Source organism: Lasioglossum baleicum, unplaced genomic scaffold (genome assembly GCF_051020765.1).
Source record: "Lasioglossum baleicum unplaced genomic scaffold, iyLasBale1 scaffold0028, whole genome shotgun sequence".
Classification (NCBI taxonomy): Eukaryota; Metazoa; Arthropoda; class Insecta; order Hymenoptera; family Halictidae; genus Lasioglossum; species Lasioglossum baleicum.
In genome coordinates this window covers 281,907-294,362 of record NW_027469088.1, presented here as the reverse complement: position 1 = coordinate 294,362, position 12,456 = coordinate 281,907, and positions in this window count along the sequence as shown.

Genomic DNA, 12,456 nt, shown 5'->3' with positions numbered 1-12,456 from the left:
TTATGCGTTATGCGTTATGCGTTATGCGTTATGCGTTATGCGTTATGCGTTATGCGTTATGCGTTATGCGTTATGCGTTATGCGTTATGCGTTATGCGTTATGCGTTATGCGTTATGCGTTATGCGTTATGCGTTATGCGTTATGCGTTATGCGTTATGCGTTATGCGTTATGCGTTATGCGTTATGCGTTATGCGTTATGCGTTATGCGTTATGCGTTATGCGTTATGCGTTATGCGTTATGCGTTATGCGTTATGCGTTATGCGTTATGCGTTATGCGTTATGCGTTATGCGTTATGCGTTATGCGTTATGCGTTATGCGTTATGCGTTATGCGTTATGCGTTATGCGTTATGCGTTATGCGTTATGCGTTATGCGTTATGCGTTATGCGTTATGCGTTATGCGTTATGCGGTATCCGTTATGCGTTATGCGTTATGCGTAATGCGTTATGCGTTAAGCGTTATGCGTTAAGCGTTATGCGTTATGCGATATGCGTTATGCGTTATGCGTTATGCGTTATGCGTTATGCGTTATGCGTTATGCGTTATGCGATATGCGTTATGCGTTATGCGTTATGCGTTATGCGTCTTGCGTTATCCGTTATCCGTTATGCGTTATGCGTTATGCGTTATGCGTTATGCGTTATGCGTTATGCGTTAAGCGTTATGCGTTATGCGTTATGCGTTATGCGTTATGCGTTATGCGTTATGCGTTATGCGTTATCCGTTATGCGTTATGCGTTATGCGTTATCCGTTATGCGTTATGCGTTATGCGTTAAGCGTTATGCGTTATGCGTTATGCGATATGCGTTATGCGTTATGCGTTATGCGTTATGCGTTATGCGTTAAGCGTTATGCGTTATGCGTTATGCGTTATGCGTTATGCGTTATGCGTTATGCGTTATCCGTTATGCGTTATGCGTTATGCGTTATCCGTTATGCGTTATGCGTTATGCGTTAAGCGTTATGCGTTATGCGTTATGCGATATGCGTTATGCGTTATGCGTTACGCGTTACGCGTTATGCGTTATGCGTTATGCGTTATGCGTTATGCGTTATGCGTTATGCTTTATGCGTTATGCGTTATGCGATATGCGTTATGCGTTATGCGTTATGCGTTATGCGTTATGCGTTATGCATTATGCGATATGCGTTATGCGTTATGCGTTATGCGTTATGCGTTATGCGTTATGCGTTATGCGTTATGCGTTATGCGTTATGCGTTATGCGTTATGCGTTATGCGTTATGCGTTATGCGTTATGCGTTATGCGTTATGCGTTATGCGTTATGCGTTATGCGTTATGCGTTATGCGTTATGCGTTATGCGTTATGCGTTATGCGTTATGCGTTATGCGTTATGCGTTATGCGTTATGCGTTATGCGTTATGCGTTATGCGTTATGCGTTATGCGTTATGCGTTATGCGTTATGCGTTATGCGTTATGCGTTATGTGTTATGCGTTATGCGTTATCCGTTATGCGTTATCCGTTATGCGTTATGCGTTAAGCGTTATGCGTCATTCGTTATGCGTTATGCGTTACGCGTTATACGTTATGCGTTATGCGCGATGCGTTATGCGTTATGCGTTATGAGCTATGCGTTAAGCGTTATGCGTTATGCATTATGCGTTATGCGTTATGCGTTATGCGTTATGCGTTATGCGTTAAGCGTTATGCGTTATGCGTTATGCGTTATGCGTTATGCGTTATCCGTTATGCGTTATGCGTTATGCGTTATCCGTTATGCGTTATGCGTTATGCGTTAAGCGTTATGCGTTATGCGTTATGCGATATGCGTTATGCGTTATGCGTTACGCGTTACGCGTTACGCGTTATGCGTTACGCGTTATGCGTTATGCGTTATGCGTTATGCGTTATGCGTTATGCGTTATGCGTTATGCGTTATGCGTTATGCGTTATGCGTTATGCGTTATGCGTTATGCGTTATGCGTTATGCGTTATGCGTTATGCGTTATGCGTTATGCGTTATGCGTTATGCGTTATGCGTTATGCGTTATGCGTTATGCGTTATGCGTTATGCGTTATGCGTTATGCGTTATGCTTTATGCGTTAAGCGTTATGCGTTATGCGTTATGCGTTATGCGTTATGCGTTATGCGTTATGCGTTATGCGTTATGCGTTATGCGTTATCCGTTATGCGTTATGCGTTATGCGTTATCCGTTATGCGATATGCGTTATGCGTTATGCGTTATGCGTTATGCGTTATGCGTTATGCGTTATGCGTTATGCGTTATGCGTTATGCGTTATGCGTTATGCGTTATGCGTTATGCGTTATGCGTTATGCGTTATGCGTTATGCGTTATGCGTTATGCGTAATGCGTTATGCGTTATGCGTTATGCGTTATGCGTTATGCGTTATGCGTTATGCGTTATGCGTTATGCGTCATGCGGTATCCGTTATGCGTTATGCGTTATGCGTAATGCGTTATGCGTTAAGCGTTATGCGTTATGCGATATGCGTTATGCGTTATGCGTTATGCGTTATGCGTTATGCGTTATGCGTTATGCGTTATGCGTCATGCGGTATCCGTTATGCGTTATGCGTTATGCGTTATGCGTTATGCGTTATGCGTTATGCGTTATGCGATATGCGTTATGCGTTATGCGTTATGCGTTATGCGTTATGCGTTATGCGTTATGCGATATGCGTTATGCGTTATGCGTTATGCGTTATGCGTTATGCGTTATGCGTTATGCGTTATGCGTTATGCGTTATGCGTTATGCGTTATGCGTTATGCGTTATGCGTTATGCGTTATGCGTTATGCGTTATGCGTTATGCGTTATGCGTTATGCGTTATGCGTTATGCGTTATGCGTTATGCGTTATGCGTTATGCGTTATGCGTTATGCGTTATGCGTTATGTGTTATGCGTTATGCGTTATCCGTTATGCGTTATCCGTTATGCGTTATGCGTTAAGCGTTATGCGTCATTCGTTATGCGTTATGCGTTACGCGTTATACGTTATGCGTTATGCGCGATGCGTTATGCGCGATGCGTTATGCGTTATGCGTTATGAGCTATGCGTTAAGCGTTATGCGTTATGCATTATGCGTTATGCGTTATGCGTTATGCGTTATGCGTTATGCGTTAAGCGTTATGCGTTATGCGTTATGCGTTATGCGTTATGCGTTATGCGTTATGCGTTATCCGTTATGCGTTATGCGTTATGCGTTATGCGTTATGCGTTATGCGTTATGCGTTATGCGTTATGCGTTATGCGTTATGCGTTATGCGTTATGCGTTATGCGTTATGCGTTATGCGTTATGCGTTATGCGTTATGCGTTATGCGTTATGCGTTATGCGTTATGCGTTATGCGTTGTAACGATTGTCGATTCCTGCGGTAATCGGAATCGTCGCGGTGCTGACCCCTCAGTGTGGACAGCTCGTCGGACCAAGGTTCGTTAGCTGACGAGGGGAGTCGGCCGGTGCGGGAAGACGAGGTGCGAAGGTTCGGAAAGAATTCGGAAACAACAGTTACGTTAAATGACGCACTATATTTAAAGACGGTAAACGAGTGTACACGTATAAACAACGCGGCTAATTAGGTGCGACGGGGTTGCATGGTAGCAGTGTGCCTGCGTGAATCGGGGCGGTGCACGACGGGCATCGCGGTAGAATAATTCGGGCGGTGAACGATCATTAGCGGCGCGAATTCCGGTGGTTCGGCGGAGCGGAACGGTTTATCGGAACTCGGTGGCTTCGGCGGTAGCGGCGGGGCGTTCGGTGATTCGGCGGGACCGGCGGTGGTTGTCGGATATTTCGGTGCCTCGGCGGAATCGGCGGATGACTCAGTGGAGTGGTGGACCGGAAGGGTGCGACGGTGTATTTCTCGACGGCTCGGCGGCGTGAAGGTCAGCGCGGGGAGTTCGACGGCTCGGCGAACGGATGTCGGAAGGACAGTCTCGGCGGCTCGGCGAAATGGACTTCGGTGTGGGAGCCTCGGTGGCTCGGCGGGACGGACTTTGGTGCGGAGGTTTCGACGGCTCGGCGAAACGGGTTTTTGGTGACGGCTCGGCGGGACGGACTTTGGTGTGGAGGTTTCGACGGCTCGGCGAAACAGGCTTTTTGGTGCGGGAGTCCCGGCGGCTCGGCGAGACGGACTTTGGTGTGGAGGTTTCGACGGCTCGGCGAAACGGGTTTTGTGGTGTGGGAGTCTCGACGGCTCGGCGAAACGGATTTCGGTGAGGATGTTTCGGCGGCTCGGCGAAACGGATTTCGGTGAGGATGTTTCGACGGCTCGGCGAAACGGATTTCGGTGAGGGTATTTCGACGGCTCGGCGAAATGGATTTTGGTGAGGATACTCACCCTGGACAGGAGAAGTGTCGGCTTCCTGGTGATCGCTGTGACGGCTCGTCTCAGGCAGGACTACAGGAGTGGAGTCTAGAATACTTCTAGACGGAATGCGGTAATTTGTCTTATTTGTCGCGGCTTATATATTATTAACATCGTGGTGAGGGTTGGTGGTGCGGTAGAGGGTTCGTACTGTTTTCGGTACGTTTCGGTCGCGTCCGCCCTTGTTTTGGGGCTGTATTCGAAAAGAACCGTTGGTGACAGGCCTGCTCGGTGCAGGTCTGTTACATCCCCCTCTTTCTTCGGGTTGGCGAAAAAATATCGGTCCTGGCGAGTATACGTGGCCACAATGCCTTTATTTCGCTTGGTAACCACAAATTACAACAAAAAGAACCCTTCTGCGACTCGGCGCTCGGTGTCGGTAATAGAAAGCGTAATAAAGATTATATCCTGTATTTACAAAAAAATTTTATCCCGTGCTCCTGGGCGCAATGAATGAGACGGCTTATATCTAACTATGTACATCTTTTCGCGGTTTGGCGCTTGGTAATCGACCGGGAGAAGAGAAAAGAAAAAGCAGAGAAAAAAAAAATGTGCAATGAAGAGGAGGAGGCAAAAAAAAAAGAGAAAAAGAAAAAAAAAAAATTCTATCTATATATTTATATCTGTGTTCCCCTACTCTTCCGTGCGCGGGTTAGCGTTCCTTAGCTTACATCGGCGTAGGGTCTGGTCTTTATTAAAAAATAGAATCCAGCGCTCCTTCCCGCTGGACGGCCGGAACTCCCTCGCCTTCGAGGTTACGTATCGCAACGGCACTTCGACTAGTCGTCCGGTCGGCAGTATGTACCAGGCGGTGGGGCACGGTGCGTCTTCTCCGCCGTACGGTACCGGTGGCAGCGTCTGTGCCGCGGCTCTCTGTGCGGGGGTTGCCGGTAACCCGTTGTTTCCGGGTTTCTCGCTCCCTGCTGCTGCGTTTGCGTCGGTCCTGGTGACAGTGTTGGTCCGGTGGTCGTCGATTGTAATGACCTCGACGACCCCCTTTCCTCTCTTCGGCGGTGATGTCGGTTCTATTGGGCGTGTGGCCCCTCTTTTCCGGTTTGGCGGTATCACATTCTGGACCCACCATTTTTCTGGTGCCGGTGGGTGTCCGCTCCCCGGGAACGGCCCGGCCCCCAGTTTGGCTCGGTGCTGCTCTATAGTTAGAGGCGGCCATATGATTTCCACCTCTGTGTCGGGGGGGTCTCGTCTATACCACGTGACGGGTCGTATTGTCGTGGCCGTGGTGCCCATCCGTCGCGTGGTTCCCTCGTCCTTTGGCTCTTGCGGTGCCCTTGTGGTGCGGGAGGTTGTGACCGGCCGTGGTCTCGTCGGCTTCCGTGTCGTGATCTGCATATTCAGGTCGACCATTCTGTCGGACCTTATCGTGGGCTTGGCCTTTTTCCCGGTTGATGCTGGCGTTGTCTCTGCGGGGACTTTCTCCGTTGCCATATACCGTGTTGTCCGGGGCGGTGTTTGCTGCTCTTCGGTGACCGTGGTGGTCGTTGCCAGGTGCTCCGGCGTGGCTGGAGTCGGTGGCCTCTCCAACGGCTCGTCGAAGAGGTCCTCTAGCCCGGCGTAAAAATCTACCATGTTGACCTGTGAACATATAAGCGGTTTCGGATTTTTCCTAGGACGCCCGCGGCGGCGTGGTTCGGGGTTTGCGGATGCCGTTGTGTTTTGATCGGACGGGACGGGCGGGAGGGTTGGTTTCCGTATTTCGGTCGCAGGTTCTTTCGGTTCCGTGCCCGTTCCTTGATCTGGTTTTAGATCGTGGACGTGAATGTGTCGCGCCCATTTCCCGTTGTCGCTGTGGAGATCTACGATGACCGGTGATATTATGCGGCCGACCGTGTAAGGCCCGCTGTATTTTGGCGCTAGTTTCGCGGCAATGCCCGCCCCTTTATCGGACAGCGTGTGCTCTCTTTTCCATACTCGGTCGCCGATTGCAGGTCTCCAGTCTCGGTGTCGCAGGTTGTAGTATTTGGCCTGTCGGCCGAATGCTTGGGCCAAATGTAGCTTGGCCAGTTCTTGTGCTGCTCGGAGGTTTTTCCATCGGTGTTGCGGTACGTCGGGGCCGGTCTCGGTCGGTGGCTGTCCCGGAGCTCGCAGTTCCCGGCCCTGGTTGAGGTATGCCGGGCTGTAGCCGGTAGATTCGTGCCATGCGGTGTTAATAGCGAATCGGACCTCGTCCAATTTCTCGTCCCATCGGTCGTGGTGCTCCCCGGTGTATTGGGCCAGCATGGTTTTTACCACTTTGTTTGCACGTTCGACCGGATTGCATTGGGGCGAATACGGTGGCGTCCGTCGATGCTCGGTACCGGCTGCTCGGAGTAGGCTGGTAAATGGTTCTCCGATGAATTGTTTTCCGTTGTCGGAGATGACGGTGTTCGGTGCTCCGTGACGTAGAATGATTTCCTTTTGTACGGCGGCGGCGACGGCGGCGCTGGTGGCCTTTCGTAGGGGCGTAAGTTCGACCCATTTGGTGAACTTGTCTAGTGCTACGAGTAGCCAGATATGACCTCGTCGTGACCGTGGTAGTGGTCCGACTAGGTCAACGGAGACGGTGTGCCAGGGTTGTGTTCCTGGATTGGCGTGGAGTTTTCCTGGTGGCAGTTGCGGTGGTGTCTTGTAACGTTGGCAGCTGGCGCAGCTGCGAACGTAACTGGCGGTTTCGCGGAACATTCCCGGCCAATAAAATCGCTGGGCGAGTCGGATGATTGTTTTGGCGACTCCTAAGTGTCCGGCGGTCGGGTCGTCATGATGTTGTCGGAGGAGCGCTTCTCGCTCGTTGCTGGGCACGCAGATTTTCCAGGCGTCGCCCGGCTCGGGCTCGTTGTAATCTAGCTGGTGCAATATATGGCGGTATAGCTTCCCTTCGCGTATTTGGTACTCCGGGACGGACGCGGGGTTTGTCTGGACTGCATCGACTTTCTTCTGGTACCATGAATCTGCTGGTTGTTTTGGATGGATCACGTTCACGCCGGGAGTGATTTCGACTCTGGACAGCGCGTCTGCTACCTGGTTTAACTTTCCCGGTCGGTATTTTATGTCGAAATCGTATTGTTGTAGCTCGAGTGCCCATCTTGCGAGCCTGCCGGTGGGGCTGTCCATCTGTCGGAGCCATCGCAGTGCTTGATGGTCGGTGATGACGGAAAAACGATAGCCTTCCAGGTAGGGCTTCATTTTTCGAATGCCCCAGATTACGGCGAGGCATTCTTTTTCGGTAGCGCTGTAGTTGCGCTCGGTTGCGCTCAGCGTGTGGCTGGCGTAGGCTATGACCCTTTCCTGTTCTTCGGGGCCCTGGGTCAGTACGACACCAAGGCCGTGGTCGCTGGCGTCTGTCTGGAGCGTGAACGGCTCGTTGAAGTCCGGACAGGCGAGTATCGGGGCGGTGATTAGTTTGTCCTTCATGGTTTGGAAGGCGTGCTCTTCGGCTTCGGTCCATCTCCACTTGGCGTTCTTCCTGGTAAGTTGGGTTAATGGTTCCACGATCTCGGCGAAGTTCGGCACGAACCGCCGGTACCAGGATGCCATTCCGTGGAATCGGCGTACTTCTCGTATTGTTTTTGGCGCCGTGAGCCGTGCGATTGCGCTGGTCTTCTCGGGGTCAGTCCTAATACCTTGTTGGTCTACGACGTGGCCGAGATATCGGAGGCTATCTACGCAGAATCGGCATTTTTCCGGGTTGAGACGTAGCCCGGCGGTGCGGAGTCGGCGGAAAACTTCTCGGAGATGCCTCTGGTGTTCCTCGAACGTTTTGCTTACAACGATAATATCATCGAGGTAGGCAAATGCAAACGGCTCGAGTTCGGGCCCGATGATCTGGTCGAGTAGGCGCTGGAAAGTGGCTGGCGCTGAATGTAATCCAAATGGCATAACCGTAAATTGGAATAGTCCCTTACCGGGTACCGTAAAGGCGGTGAGCGGCCGGCTGGAGTTCTCTAAAGGGATTTGCCAGTATCCGTTTTTGAGGTCTAAGGTGGTCAAGTACTTTGCGCCTCGCAACTTGTCGAGGGTAGCCTGTATTTGAGGTAATGGATAGGCGTCTTTCTCGGATCGATCGTTCAGTCTGCGGAAGTCGACGCAGAAGCGTGGCTTGCCGTCTTTCTTTCTGACTACGACGACTGGTGAACTCCACGGGCTGTCCGATGGTTCAATAATCCCCTCCTGTAGCATCTTTTCCACTTCGTCGTTGATTACTGCCTGCATCGCTGGGTTTCTCGGGCGGTACCGTTGTTTGATAGGCGTGCCGTCGGTCAGTTTGATGCGGTGTTGCGTGAGCGTGGTGCGCCCTGGAACGGTCTCGAATAGTTTCATCTCCTGTTCTAAAAAAGATTCCAGTCGTTTTTGTTCGTCCTCTGGCGGTTTCCGGAGGCCTACCTGTAGGCACGGTTCGGCTAAGTAGTCGGCGGGCCAGGAAGCGACGTCAGGTGGTGGGGTTAAGGTGATCTGCAATCGTGCGATTGCTCGGATCCCCAACAAGACCGGCGGTCCCATCTTCGGCAGGATGGTGAATTCTTGTGTCTGCGTCTGCCCTCCTATACTGAACGGTAATGTGATCTTGCCGATCGGTACTATATCGGAACCGTCGGCTAATCCGATGCGTCTGGCTGGTGTGAGTTCCGTGAACCCTCGCTGGTGTGCCCACTCCTGGACTTCCTCGTTGATGCAGGACAATTGCGAGCCTGTGTCCAGTAGTGCCTCTACTTCTCGTCCCAGGAGTTGGATGCGTGTGAACGGGCGTGGGGTGTAGGTGATTATTGGGGCCGGCGGCTGCCCATCTGCGGCGTGCCCCTCGGTCCGTTTCCCGGTGGGTGACACTCTCGGGTCAGTACCCCATCTCTACCACATCTTGAGCAAAATTTTCTATACTGGTTTCGGCATTCGAAGCGCTGATGTCCGCGTTGTTTACAACGCCAGCAGTGGGTGTCCACGTGATATGCGTTGGTCGGGATTGAGTTCACTTCGGCTCGAGGTGACCTGTCCTCGTTCCATTCGGTGCGATACGGGAGGTCGGGGTTCCGGAGGCCATCGGTTGTGACAGCTGCTGTCCGCGCGTAAGTGCGGCTGAGGCGATTTTTCCTATCGTTAGCTCTTTCGATACGCTGTACCTGTCTGAGTAGGTCGTCGGTACTCGAGATGGTGTCCGGGTTAATGATCGCCGCGTACTCCGGTAGCATGTTTTCGAAAATTAATTCGAGGCTTTCCTCGGGGGGAATCATTGCGCGTCGGGTCAGTGTATTTAGGGCGTTCATAAACGAGTTGAACGGTTCCCCGGGTCGTTGCATACGGTCGCGTGCTTCGCGTTCTCGCTGTACCCGGGTACTGTTTGGGGAAAAGAATGCGATGAATTTGTCGGCGAACTCGGCCCAGTGCGAAATCTGTAGGTGTGCGTTTCGGTACCATAACTGGGCGTCCCCCCGTAGTAATTCGGGTAACCCCCTTAATAATTCGTTATCGGTAAATTGATACGAGGCTTGTAACTCGGCGATTCGTTCTATGAACGCGTATGGGTCTTTTCCGTCGCTAGTGCATCCCCATTTCCTCATGCGGTCCAAATTTTTGCAAGGATCCCCGTGCATAGGGACGTTGGGGACGTGTAAGAGGGTGGTTTGACTGGTGGACGCGCCGAGTCGTATGTCGGCGGTGCTCTGGAGTGTCGGCGTTTTCGGCTCGGCCATGTCGGATGGATTAGTGGGTTGCTGGTTCGTAAAATCCTCCCACCTCTGTCGTAACTCTGGTGTCGTCCCGGTGACGGGTAAATTTCGTAGGCGTAGGTCGGCGATTAATCGTGCTCTTGTCTGTCGGAGGGTGTCTCTTGCCGGCATTCCATAAGATTTGAATCCGCGCTTGTATCGCCGTGTATACACGAGATGACGTGAACGGCCTTGGTTGTGATTGGTTCGCCGTGGGCTCGTACTTTCGGTAGTCCGGGGATGTTATGTATTTACTACGCGGCGGCCTAGTCTATTGTCGATTGCGTGCGACGACGTGTTTGCCCGTTCAGTCTCTAATTCTCGGTCGACCGGGTAACTGTTGTTATTATCGCGGTTTCTTCGCACCAGGTCCCTGTTCGGGCGCCATGTAACGATTGTCGATTCCTGCGGTAATCGGAATCGTCGCGGTGCTGACCCCTCAGTGTGGACAGCTCGTCGGACCAAGGTTCGTTAGCTGACGAGGGGAGTCGGCCGGTGCGGGAAGACGAGGTGCGAAGGTTCGGAAAGAATTCGGAAACAACAGTTACGTTAAATGACGCACTATATTTAAAGACGGTAAACGAGTGTACACGTATAAACAACGCGGCTAATTAGGTGCGACGGGGTTGCATGGTAGCAGTGTGCCTGCGTGAATCGGGGCGGTGCACGACGGGCATCGCGGTAGAATAATTCGGGCGGTGAACGATCATTAGCGGCGCGAATTCCGGTGGTTCGGCGGAGCGGAACGGTTTATCGGAACTCGGTGGCTTCGGCGGTAGCGGCGGGGCGTTCGGTGATTCGGCGGGACCGGCGGTGGTTGTCGGATATTTCGGTGCCTCGGCGGAATCGGCGGATGACTCAGTGGAGTGGTGGACCGGAAGGGTGCGACGGTGTATTTCTCGACGGCTCGGCGGCGTGAAGGTCAGCGCGGGGAGTTCGACGGCTCGGCGAACGGATGTCGGAAGGACAGTCTCGGCGGCTCGGCGAAATGGACTTCGGTGTGGGAGCCTCGGTGGCTCGGCGGGACGGACTTTGGTGCGGAGGTTTCGACGGCTCGGCGAAACGGGTTTTTGGTGACGGCTCGGCGGGACGGACTTTGGTGTGGAGGTTTCGACGGCTCGGCGAAACAGGCTTTTTGGTGCGGGAGTCCCGGCGGCTCGGCGAGACGGACTTTGGTGTGGAGGTTTCGACGGCTCGGCGAAACGGGTTTTGTGGTGTGGGAGTCTCGACGGCTCGGCGAAACGGATTTCGGTGAGGATGTTTCGGCGGCTCGGCGAAACGGATTTCGGTGAGGATGTTTCGACGGCTCGGCGAAACGGATTTCGGTGAGGGTATTTCGACGGCTCGGCGAAATGGATTTTGGTGAGGATACTCACCCTGGACAGGAGAAGTGTCGGCTTCCTGGTGATCGCTGTGACGGCTCGTCTCAGGCAGGACTACAGGAGTGGAGTCTAGAATACTTCTAGACGGAATGCGGTAATTTGTCTTATTTGTCGCGGCTTATATATTATTAACATCGTGGTGAGGGTTGGTGGTGCGGTAGAGGGTTCGTACTGTTTTCGGTACGTTTCGGTCGCGTCCGCCCTTGTTTTGGGGCTGTATTCGAAAAGAACCGTTGGTGACAGGCCTGCTCGGTGCAGGTCTGTTACAGCGTTATGCGTTATGCGTTATGCGTTATGCGTTATGCGTTATGCGTTATGCGTTATGCGTTATGCGTTATGCGTTATGCGTTATGCGTTATGCGTTATGCGTTATGCGTTATGCGTTATGCGTTATGCGTTATGCGTTATGCGTTATGCGTTATGCGTTATGCGTTATGCGTTATGCGTTATGCGTTATGCGTTATGCGTTATGCGTTATGCGTTATGCGTTATGCGTTATGCGTTATGCGTTATGCGTTATGCGTTATGCGTTATGCGTTATGCGTTATGCGTTATGCGTTATGCGTCATGCGTTATGCGTCATGCGGTATCCGTTATGCGTAATGCGTTATGCGTTAAGCGTTATGCGTTAAGCGTTATGCGTTATGCGATATGCGTTATGCGTTATGCGTTATGCGTTATGCGTTATCCGTTATGCGTTATGCGTTATGCGTTATCCGTTATGCGTTATGCGTTATGCGTTAAGCGTTATGCGTTATGCGTTATGCGTTATGCGATATGCGTTATGCGTTATGCGTTACGCGTTATGCGTTATGCGTTATGCGTTATGCGTTATGCGTTGTGCGTTATGCGTTATGCGTTATGCGTTTTGCGTTATGCGTTATGCGTTATGCGTGATGCGTTATGCGTCATTCGTTACGCGTTATGCGTTATGCGTTATGCGTTATGCGTTATGCTTTATGCGTTATGCGTTATGCGTTATGCGTTATGCGTTATGCGTTATGCGTTATGCGTTATG